This window comes from Camelus dromedarius, chromosome 2, assembly GCF_036321535.1.
Source record: "Camelus dromedarius isolate mCamDro1 chromosome 2, mCamDro1.pat, whole genome shotgun sequence".
Classification (NCBI taxonomy): Eukaryota; Metazoa; Chordata; class Mammalia; order Artiodactyla; family Camelidae; genus Camelus; species Camelus dromedarius.
This window is the reverse complement of record NC_087437.1, coordinates 78986113-78998641: the sequence shown is the minus strand read 5'-3', so window position 1 is coordinate 78998641 and position 12529 is coordinate 78986113.

Here is a 12529-nt window from a genome sequence, read left to right as displayed (position 1 = left end):
AGGCACTTTATAATTGTTACATGATTGATTCAGTAGTTGTTAATGATTACAAATTATCAGTAAACTTTATTAAATAAATAACAGCAACAAGACCTGGAAGGAACAGACTTCCATCCTGATTCTGCCCTTTTTATTCTGAAAAGAGGCTTATTATTTTGATTGTATGCCACAAATTTTATTATTTGTTTTGATAAATATCTTTGACTTGGTTTTTAATGTTGTCATGCAAAAATCCTACAAGGTCACTCAGCTACTTTTCTTGTCTAACACATACAGAGAAGGTGCAATTTATTTCCACTGAATAACTTAGAGCAGCTTAATGCCTTTATTTAATGTCTTAGAAATTCCAGAAATGCAAAGATGGGTAAGACCTCAGCTTCATTTTTACATCTTCCAGATTGGATGTTCGCTGCTTCTATGAGGCTAACTTTTCTTCACTTGAAAAGATTCTATAACATAATGGAAAACACGAGGACTTCAGGGTCCCTGAGATCTGAGTTCAAATCCCATTACACATCTTCAGCTTATTAGATGTTTGAACTTGTGCATATGGTTATTTTCTCTTGGTCTCATTATTCTCTCTACAGCCTGTAGGGTTGCTTAGGATATAAACAGTATAAGAAACTACTGGCTTATTGTAAGTTCTTGATAAACAGCAGCCTTAATGATTATCACATATTTGGGAGTTCTCCGGGAAGATTTTGATAAATTGTTCTAACAAGAAGACCACAAAATCTAATGGCTGAAACAAGGCTGAAGTAAGTAACCGTAGAAAGTTAAGCATATCAGGGCTGCTCGGGCTGCTCTGGCTGCTCTGCCATTCTTGTCATCCTCTGGGTCAACTGTGCTATTTCAGTTTCCATCATCTTTCTGCAAGTGGGCGGGAGAAAGGACTAGAATAGGAAATACCTAATCATTTTATGAACAAGTCCTAGAATCGACAACCATTCTATCATACACATCAGATTGGCCAAAATTGATTGACATGCCTACACCTAGCAAGAAAAAGATAAAAGAAACTATCATTTAGCTGGGTGACCACATAGCTATCCAAACCCTATTACTAAGAAAGAAGATAATGGGTATTGGCAGGTAATTACCACTCTGACAGGCTTGGATTCTTCCTGGTTCAATTTTCTTATTTTTCCTCATTATTCTCTAAAAATAAACTCTGGTTTATGGATTTTAGTGCTCCCCAAGCTGTAGTAGTCATAGCCTTAGGATAATCATTAATGTTATGATTTCACTGCCGTGCTACATAAGGTATCTTGTTATGAATATGGACTTCAGTTACTGTATACACACTTAACATGTGTAGCCCTAACCATCCACAGAAATGTCTTACACACCTGTCAATCTGATTCCAGTCTACATTAATGACAGTGGAACTGGCACTGGTATAATAATAAGTATGTCATACTTATTAAAAATCATGATAAAAAACGTTTAATGAGTGAGCTCTATTTCCTGAATCTGCATATTCATTTCTGTTCATCTACTACTCCCCAATAATATAAAGAAAAGAAAACAACAGTCTAACCTTAGCTGCACTAATACTGCACTTAAAATAATATTTAAAGGAATGTCATCTTCATTATATGCTGGTAGCGTCAGAACACTTTTCACATTATAGGATATGTATCTTTTCTACCCAGAATTCTTTTGCATTTCCTCTAGTATTCTCCTCCCACATCATGATGTATACATCTTCATTAACACTGCAATTAGTGAGCAGTAATTTCGCTTCTAGCTCTCTAAGAAAACTATCTTATAACTTTTCTCTTTTCTCAAATTTTCCTATCTTTACCAGTTTCTGATTTCACTGCAGAGTGGAATGTTCTCATTTGTGACTTCTAAATTTTTAGTCCACTTATACCTATGTATCTCTGTCATCACTTCATTTACAATGAAATTTTTTCTTTTGATGATAATCTTTCTAGTTTTGCTCTGAATTCAACTTCATTGTGACTTAATGTTTTACTCCTTAAATTAAACTTCATGCCTCATAATCGATATCTGATTCTCTATTGGCTCATTCTCATTGACATACAAACATTTCCCTCTAGCTATTGTCTTTTTTGCATATTTTATTACTTTTTATTTTTAAACAAATACATAGCAGTAGAATTTACATATAATAAACTTCGTATCTTTAAAGTGTTCAGGTTGTATCGTATGAATATATGCATGAAATCATGACCACAATCAAGATGACAAATGTATAATATAGTTATATAACCAGCTCCTTTTTTTGACCCTCTTTCCTTGCCCAATCCCTTTCCTCAGATAAATCACTGATCCACTTTCTGTCACTACAGCTTACTTTATGGAATTTTATGTAAATTGAAACATACAATATTAATTGTTTTGTATGGCTTCTCCAACTCAGCATAATTATTTTGATATTCATCCACGTTTTTGTGTATCAACAGTCATTTCATATTTAATGCTGAATAGTATTCATTGTGTTGATATGCCAGATTTGTTGATCCATTCACCAAATGGATATCTGGATTGTTTGTAGCTTTTGGCTGTTACAATAAAGCTGTTCTGAACATTGGTGTACAAGTGTCTGCATGAACAATTGTTTTAACTTCTCTAGGTTAATACCTAGGAGTAGACTAGATGATACAAAAATAATATATATACATACATATACACATATATATATATTTTAGAAACTGCCTAACTTTTCTCATCACCAGAAATTAGTTGTAGTTCCTCTGCATCCTCACTAGTATTTGGCATGATCAGTCATTTTAACTTTATCCATACTAATAGATATATAGAGACATCTTACTGAATTTTGCATTTACCTCATGACTAATAATGTTGAATTCATTTCATAGCACTAACTTAACATCCCTATTTTCTTTGGTAAAATGTCTATTCAAAAATTTTGCCTAACTTTATTGTTTACTTTTCATTGAGTTTTGAGATTCTTTATATATAATGCATACAAGCTTTTTATGAGGCAAATGGTTTCACATATTTTCTCCCAATTTATGGCTTGTCATATTGGTCTTCACAGCATTCTTCAAGTACCAGTTCTTAATTTTGATAAAGTCCTATTGCTTTCTTTATGGATCATAGTTTTGACATCATAAATAAGAAATATTGCTTAAACCAATGTCGCCATATTTTCTTCTATGCTTACGTTTAGAATTTTTAAAGTTTTACATTTTACATTTGGTTTGAAAAACAATTTTGTATTAATTTTTGCAGGTGTGACATATGTGTCAAGGTTCATTTGCATATTTTGGAGGTATTATACATTAATTTTTAGGTATAAGTTATGAATTAAAAATTATTTTTGCATATGCATGTCAAATTTTAGCAGAACAATTTATTGAAAATACTATCATTTTTCAATTGATCTGCTTTTAGATCTTTATCCAAAATTATTTTGTTTTGATGCATAGGTTTTGATTACCTATCTTATGCCATTGATCTATTTGTCTATCTTGATGCCAGTGCCACACTCTCCTGATAACATAGCTATATAAAAAGTCTTAATGTCAGATAGGCTAAGTTATATAACTTCTTTCTTACTCAAAATGACTTGAGGATTCATAAGTCCACATGAAGTTTAGAATCATCAATTCTCTACAAAAGGGTGCTAGGACTCTGACTGAGATTACATTGAATATACAGATTAATTTGGGAGTAGAATTAACATTTTAACTATAATTATTTTTTCAGTACATAAATACAATATTGTACATAGCATAGTATTTTATATAAATGTATATATATATATAAGTTATATATAGCAAATAAATACAGATATAATATGTAAATATAATATAAATAAAATTACCATACTTTTATATACATACCATACTTTTCCATTTATTTATGTCTTTAATTCTTTTCGGCAACGTTTTATCATTGGTAGTGTTCAGGTCATGCACATCTTCAGACCTATTTAGATCTTGGTATTTCAAATTTTTGATGCTACTGTGAATATTATGGTTCTTTTTATTTCAATTTCTAATTGTTACTATAATATAGAACTAATTTTGTGCTAGAATGTAGGATTATAGTTTATTTTTGACTGTTGTTCTGGTGTCAACACAGTAATAGTAACTCTTTCGCAGATATAATCACTTTTTAAAATATGAACAGTCCTTTTTTCTGCAAGTACAAGCACTTTGATTTATTATATTCAGTTGTTCTCAGCATTATAGTACTCAGCCTTTCCTTATTAAATATAATTAAAGCCATAAGGATTTTTGTACATGCCCTTCATGAGATTTAGAAAGTCTGGTTATAATCTTAGTTTGCTGAGAAAGTCTGTACCAAGAACAGATGTTGAACTTTGTCAGTTGTCCTTTTAGTGTCTATTGATATGATAGCATAGCTATTATTTTTTAGTTTGTTGATATGATGCATAACATGACTTCATTCTCAAATACTAAATCAACACTGCACTCATCAGATAGACACTGTTTTGCCAAGTTATACTGTCCTTTTTATATATCATTGAATATAATTTGTTATAACTTTGACAAGCTTTTTTGCATCTATATTAATGAAAGATACTGTTCTGTAGATTTCTTTACTTGTGATGTCTTTGGTATGATTTCATACTAATTCTAGCTTTGTGGTAGATAGATTCTTTGAGTTTTTGATTTCTTTACTGATTTTTCTCCTTATATTTTTAGGTATTTAATTGAGGTTCTGAAATATCTGGTAATAATTATGGAATTGTCTATTTCTCCTTACAGTTTTTGCTTTGGGTGTGTTTGTTATATTATTCAAAGCATAAAGGTTTAGAATTGTTATGTCCTTCATAAACTGACTTCTTTATAATTAGGAATTGACCCTCTATATGTCTGGCAATATTTTGTCCTCTGCTTGAGATAAATAAAGCCATTCCAGCTTTTTTTTTTTTTTAGTTGCATTATCATAGGGTATCTTTATCCATCATTTTACATTTAGCCTATTTGTGTCTTTTTATTTAAAGTATTTTTTGTTTATTTGTTTGTTTAGGCAGCTGGTATATGAACACTCCAAGTATTGATTTTTTTTTTAATGATTCTAGTTCTCTGATGAAATTTTTCCATTTTGAACACATTAAGTATAGTTACTTTAATGCCCATGCTTAGTAACTCCAAAATTGGATGACCCCTCATCCTTCGGGTCTCTTTTCGTTGTCTGTTTTCTTCTTTCCCTCTTTCCCTTTCTTTCTTTCCTTCTTTCTTTATTTTCCTTGTTCCTTCCTTCTAATGCTTGCTAATTTTTAGTTAATGTTGGTCTTTTTTTTTTAAATAAAAATTACTGAGGCTTTGGATTATGATCTATTTCTTCCATAGATGATTCACAATATCCCTTTATAAGGAACCACATCAGGAGTAGATCACCTTATTACACTTAGGTTCTCAGCTAATTCCAGATTAGATATGTCATAAACTTTGTCAAGTTTGGTCTACCTTTTGGGCTCCAAAAGGGATTCTTCCTACTTGGTGGGCCTTAATTGTAATTGTCAGCACTAAGCGATTTCATTACTGTCTCTGCTGAGCTTTCTGCCTGTTTTTTGCTGACTTTATTGGCACCCTGCCTTGTACAGCTTAAGTAACTGTTAAATGTCTCAAGGGTAAAACCTAACAAAATGCCAGGCAAATTCCTCCACAGCTCTATTTATTAAGAAAACTTTGATCCTAGAGGCCTGACTTCCCTGAGAGGTCTAAAATGCATTTTCATATGAAATAAAAAAACAGGATTCTGTTAATGGCATTTGGAGATCACTTTCCCCCTAGGATATATAAGCCTTCTGAAGAGGTAGATGGGAATTTTAAAAACTCAGCAGAACTTTTGACCCTACCTGTACTGGTAGATATAATGTCTCTCCATTCTCTCCTTCTTTTTCTGAAACTCTAAATGTATGTATTTTAAATGTCTGGCTTGTATCCATTTGTCTGTACTAAATTTCTTTTATTTGTTAATCCCATTTCATCATTCTGAATGCTTTATTCTGAAATATCACGCACTTTACTAATTGTCTCTTTAACTTGTCTAATCATCTCTTAAATTTATTCTTTATTATTTAATTTAGTCACTGAAGTTTTAGTCCTAAAATTTCTATTTGTTTCTTTATGTAATATATGGCTCTTCACCACAGTTCTCATTTCAAAAAAAAATTTCCTTCAACATAATGGCTACTTTCCAAAACTGAGGAGACAGAGCAAGTCACAACTTCTAAATGCTCTACAAAATGAAAGCTGGATAAATAAACTTATATGTAAGTAAACTGTAGCTAAACTGATGAAAACTAAAGCAATAACAATATTAAAAGTAGCAACAGAAAAAAGTCATCTATCATTATGCAACATTTAGACTGGAAGCTCACTTATAAAATTTAGTTATATTTTAAAAAAGCAGGTGTTTTACTAGGAAAATGTTCACACAGACATGTTCAGCAAGATGTCCTCACATAAAGATGACACTTAAATGAGCTTAACCCTGGGAGACGTAGATTCAGTTTCAGAGCACACTCTTTGTAAATGGCAAGTTCCAGCTTCATTCCAGAAATCAGATTTTGACAGAGTGGTGGCAACTGAACATCTAAGAAGCCCCAAACGAGAAGGGCTAATAAGAACACAGCTAAGATTATATCAGTCAAATTTCACAAACTTAAAATATTTGCCTCTTCACAGAAAGTGATTTTGAGTTTCTAATAAACAAGAATTATGATCCTTAATATCATCATCTTGGCCATCAGCGAAAACATTCTATATTGTTGATGCAAGATATATATGGTATTTTGGATTAATTATATAATTAATTAATGTTAGAAAGGTTAAATTTTCAAATATGAATTCTTTAAGAGAATTCTTACTTTCACATTCCCCTTGTTCTTTTCTAAAACAATTGTATTTATCGTATCAATCTGTTTATCAAGTTTGTAAATTGTAAAACTTTTTTTTATAATTAAATGCACACTTTAGATTGTGAAATGCATAATTATAACATGAAATATGTATATACTGTGGAGTAATGTGCATGCATCATTTACTACATAGTGAAGCAGATACACTTTTAATTAAATTCTATGATGTACAATATATGACCAGAAGAATTATGCTTTGAATAGCCAATTCTGTAAGCAGTCATAAAGTGCATTATATAAGTGCCTATAAATCACTCATTGGATATCCCTTAAAGAGGAGCAAAGGACTAGATACTTGATTTTAACACCAATTTTAGGATATAATTTTCTTTTTGTTCTAAGCAGTGCAACAGTTGTGCACTCCTTTGAGGATACAGCAAACTATTGATACTAAATAACAAGGCAGGGGTGATCTGGGTCTCCATCTGCTAACTAACACACTGTTTCTGGCACTATGGGATAAAAGCATAACAGAAGGAAACACACTTCTTAGTCCTCAATTTAGGTTTTGGAAAGAACTTAATCTACACATAGTGTCAGACGTGATGTTGATGCCTTATGGACCAGCTACATAGTCATTTCCAGGTGTGATTCAAGATGATAACCGCTCAGGGGGCTGTAGATGTTTAAAGAAGCAATTCTCACATTGTAGAATGAGTAAGAGTGATGCAGATTATGTTTCAGGATGGGAAACTGTTTGTGGGACTAACAAGCCACCAGATGGCTCTGGTGTAACTGACACATTAAGTCAGGACTTAAGCCGAAGTTCAGACCTTTTTCACATGGTAGCTCAACAATGCAGGACCAGCAGGCAGAATGTGCATGGGACACAAGATGGCTTTTGCCTACTCTATCTTTCTTTCTGTTTATTCTGAACAAGGTGCTATGTTACATTTTGTTAGAGAAAAATTGAGTTTTCTATTTTACTCTATAAAAAAAATCCCCCCTGGATATGTCTCATTTAAGCCCATTCAAGAAATACAGTGATATTCAGTTATCAAGCAGTATGCTCCCAACGTTTGACAAGTCATGAAATTATGAACAGGATACCAGCTACATGGCAATGAAGTGATTTTCATGTAAGACTTTCCTGTGAGTTGATTTCTTTTCATTTCTCATCTGACTAAATCCTAGCCTGCAGCTACCTGGGAGCATAGGGCATCTGACAGATGTCCCCTTCTGAGAAGAGCTTTACTTTCTCCTTGTGTGGCTACATTGTGCATGAATACGCAAATTAAAATTTTAATTTTTTTCTAAATAGAATAAATAAATAAGAAGTAAAAAAAATATGCATTTTGAGAAAGGGATTTTTGCCTCTCATTTTAACAACAAATTTTGAAGTGGTGAATTTTTGGTAGCTCAAAAAAATCAAGATACATATCATTATACAATTTTAAAGAAAACAGCAGTGTAAAAAATCCAGCGTTGCAAGTTCTTGTTATTGATACAATAGAAAAATTTTTTTTTTTTGGACAGAAACCACAATGACATTTTCATTATTAAAAGCTTCAGGAATTACATTTTTATGATTAAAAATCAGGGCCTAATATATTAAAAAGCAAAATTATATAGCTTCCTATATGGCAGAAAGTTTGAGGGAGATAAATTTTTTCTAAAACCATTTCAAAGTTCATTATTCAAGTTTTCATAACTATAAAGTTTGATCTTGACAGAAATTGATGTATCCCCATTATTATGGAATATATTTTGGACTTTGAAGGAAGTCAAGAGATGTTTTCCTCTTTGTCCTAGATTTAGAAAAATGATAGTTTCATAAGAATAAATTCTGAATTCCTGATTTCCAGCTAATCACCCTTCTGGCACTTGGAGATGGAAAAGCCCTGACAGCCAGAACAAATTTCTTAACAGTGGTCAAGGGGAGAAAGACATCAAAAGACTAGCATTTATTTATATATAAATTAAACTTTTCTTTTTTTCTGAGATGAGAATGATCAGAACAGTTTTTTAGGGAATAGGAGTTAACTGTCAACTTGCTCTTTCAAAATACAGTCTTAATGCTTAATGAGAAACAGCATTATTTCAAAGATGAGGACTGCATCTTACTGACCTTTGAATTATCAGTACACATAATCTTTTATTTCTAGCATGTAGTTCAATGGCAGACATAAAGTGGCTGTAATTAAATGCTATGGGCGAGAGGCAGGGAACGAGAGAGAAAGGAGAAGGAGGAGTCTGAAAGGAAGGTGACGGGAATGACTAAGAACGAGAGGTGAAGAAAGTAGAAGGAAAGAGAGGGACAGAAAATAAAAATCTCTAGTAATCTGTCTGGTGGATGAATAAGGTTTAAAAACGGGCTCTCATGTCACAAATAATTGAGTTCAATGTGACAGTCATTAATTATTAGGTTTTAGGTAACTAACTTAACCCCTGTATGTCTCAATCATTTCACAGTAATTACGGGTCCACTCTCAAGGAGAGCTGGAAGGATCAAGAGAGACAATGATTGTGAAGCTACAAGTAGGGCAGTACAGTGCTGAATATCTACACAGCACTCAAGTGCCAGTAGCCTTTAATTATTTTTGTTATTTTCTAATCACGTAGACATTTGTAAAATACTATAAGGTATGAAATTAAAGTAAAAATGTAAACAAAATCACAGGTTAACTTCTGAATGTGATACAATTTTGCCTAATCACTGCAAATTCTTTAAGATTAATCTAACTGGTTATCTGTTTATATCTTTTCTTTATTCCTACCACTGTTCTATCTAATTGCTTTAGATTGGCCCTCTATGTCAACATTCTCAAGCATTCCAATGTGAAAATTAAATAAATTTTTTTAAATAAAATTTGTTATTTTTAAATTATTGTAAATTTACATACAGTTACAAGAAATAATACAGCATGATACTATTTACCCTTCGCCTACTTTCCCCCAATGACAGCATTTTCAACTCTAAAGCACAATATCAAAACCAAGATACTGACACTGGTCCAGGAAGATACAGGACATTTCCATCACCATAAGAATCCATCATGCTGCCCCTTTATAGCTATTTCCACGCTGCTTTTATCTCACCTCCTCCTTATAAACTGTCAACTCCTAATCTGTTCTCATTTCTGTAAGACTGTCATTTCAAGAATGTGTAGATGCAATCATACATCATGCAACCTTTTGGGATTAGCTTCCCCCCCCCCCCCCCTCATAATTCTCTAGAGATTTACTCAGGTTGTTTCATGTCTATCAGTAGTCCTTCCACTTTTATTGCTGAGTAGTATCTCACAATATGGGTCTGTATGTTTTGTTTAACCATTCACCCACTGAAAAGCACATGGAGTTTTTACAGTTCGGGGCTGTTATGGATAAAGCTGCTAAAACTCTTTGTTTACAGATTTTTTGTGTGACTTAGAGTCTTCATTCCTCTGAGATAAATACCCAGGAGTGCAAATTGCTGGGTCATGTAGAAGGTGCATGTTTAGATTAAAAAACTGTCCAACTGTTTTCTAGTGTGCCTGCACCATTTTATAATATATGAGTGACCTAGTTTCTCCACATCCTCCCCAGCATTTGGTATTCTTAGTAATTTTTATTTCAGCTAATCTTATAAGTGGGTAGCTATATCTCCTTATCGTTTTACTTTGCATTTCCCTAGTGGTTAATGAAGTTAAAGAGCATTTCGTGCACTTACTTACCATCTGTGTATCTTCTTCAGTGAAATATCTCTTAATGCCTTTTTTCCATTTTGTTTGTTTCTGTTAAGATTAGAGTGCATTATTGATTCTGGATATTACACCTTCTTTGGACATATGATTTATAAATATCTTCTTTTCGTCTGTAATTTGTCTTTTTATCCTCTTCCCATAATCTTTTGCAGTGCAAAAGTTGTTAATTTTGATAAAGTGCAGTTAATTAATATATACTTGTGTGATTTGTGTTTTGGTATCAAGTCTAAAAACTCTTTGATTAGTCCTAGATACTAACAATTTTCACCTGCTTTTCTTTTCTAAAAGTTTTTAGTTTTATATTTGACATTTAAGTCTCTGATCCATTTTGAGTTATTTTTGTATAAGGTGTGATACTTAGGCTGAGGTTTTCTGTTTGTTAGCTTTTCTATTTAGTCAATGGATGTACAGTCTTAAATATTTCCAGTATACAGATTTAGAATCACATTAGATAATGTCATAAGCTTTACTTCAATCATGATACATGAATTAGAAAATCCAACATGAGAAGAAAGGCTTCTTTTATTTTCTCATATTTTTGCTTATTATTTATTTTTTTCTTGATGCTGTAATAATTTTTCTTTTATTATTTCACTTCCTGTATAGATAAAATCCCTTAATCATTCTTTTAGGGTAGGTCTTCCCATGACAAATTTTTTTAGTTTTCCTTTATCTGAGAATGTCTCAATTTCTCCTTCATTCCCACAGCATAGTTTTGCCAGATACAGATTCCATAGTTGATAATTCTTTTCTTTTAGTGCTTAAAAGCATTGTGCCATTTCCTTCTGGCACAATGAATAAATTCTCAGCAAGCTATCAGCTATTAGATCTTTGCTATAGTTCCACAAGTTCAAGTTTTGTTTTGCTGTTGTTTAATATCTCTGCTATTCATATGAGAATTTCTTTTGTTCTGTCTTCCAGTTCACACTGATCCTTTACTCTGCCATGTCCATTCTGTTGTGGAGCATACTCACTGAGTTTTTTATACTGGTTAATTTATTTTTCAGTTTAAAAAATTCCATTTGATTATATCACCTATTACATTGCTGAGTTTCTACTTTTCTATTTTTCTTTGCTTTATCTTCCTATTTTGTATTATTTCTTAAATATGGTTAGCTGATTATTGCACTTTTTCATCATGGCTATTTGAAAATCCTCGTAAGTCTATTACCTTTGTCATCTCAGTGTTAGCATCTATTAATTGGCTTTTTAAATTCATTTGAGATCTTCCTGGTCTTGGAATGATGAGTGATTTTTGCTTGAAACTTAGACATTTTCATATTATAGTATGAGATACTAAATCTTATTTAAACCTTCTGATTTTGCTTGTTTTTTTCTGACACTGCTCCACCTTGGAAGTAGGTAGCTGTCGTGGTACTTTCAGATGGAGGCAGACGTCCAAGATACCCAGTCAGCATCTGGTGATTCCTGAGGGAAGCTTCTTCGTTTTCAGGCAGGGATGGGAGTTCCAGCTCCACTAGGCCACCACTGATACCATCTCAGCACAGATGAGAGGGGCATCTCATTCCTGCAGGATCCCATCTCTCAGTGCAGTCTCAACTAACATGATGGGTAGGAAGTGGGACTTCATGGCCAAACAGTGGGGATGAACATCCTGGCTTCCTGCTTGGCCTCTGCTGACATCACCTTAGCAGAGATTTCAGGTTGCCTCACTTCAGACCCACAAGGGTGGAAGTCTAGCCTCTCTGTTTAGCCTTTGCTGGAATGAGTGGGGCAACAGTTTTCTTCTGTGGTATTTGGTTAGAATTGAGCAGTTATTTTCTAAACATTTTTTGTCTTACAAGACAGGATATACCTATCTTGGTCCTTGGTTAGAGAAATCAGGCTTTTCTTGGGTTTAAAAACAAACAAACAAACAAACAAACAAACTGTCTCTGTTGGCATTTACAGTCTGCTGGCTTCTTTCAGCTCCACGTCTGGGATATATAAGGCA